The following is a 393-nucleotide window of genomic DNA, read 5'->3' as shown; positions in this document are numbered from 1 at the left end:
AGAGAAGAAAACAAGAAAAGAAAGAGGAATCCTCTATGTCACAGTATAGAGATTCCTTTATGTTAGTAGAAGAAGAAAGGGGTAGAAGAATGAAGAGGGAGATTCGGATTTGTGGATGAAGAGAGGTGACGGGAAGTGTTAGTAATTAATTAATTAAATAGAATAAGAGAAGGGAAGAGAAATTTCGAAAATAAATTTTGAAAAAGGGGTTAGTAATTTTTGAAAATTAGAGATAAAATATAATTAAAATTAAAATTTAAAACAAAAAGAATTTTTGAAAAAGAGAGGGAGAATTTTTAAAAATTAGAGAGGGAAAAGTAGTTAGGTGGTTTTGAAAAAGATAAGAAACAAACAAAAAGTTAGTTAGTTGATTGAAAAAGATTTGAAATCAAA

The sequence above is a fragment of the Arachis duranensis genome, chromosome 4 (assembly GCF_000817695.3).
Source record: "Arachis duranensis cultivar V14167 chromosome 4, aradu.V14167.gnm2.J7QH, whole genome shotgun sequence".
In the NCBI taxonomy this organism is placed as follows: Eukaryota; Viridiplantae; Streptophyta; class Magnoliopsida; order Fabales; family Fabaceae; genus Arachis; species Arachis duranensis.
This window is presented reverse-complemented; position numbering follows the sequence as displayed.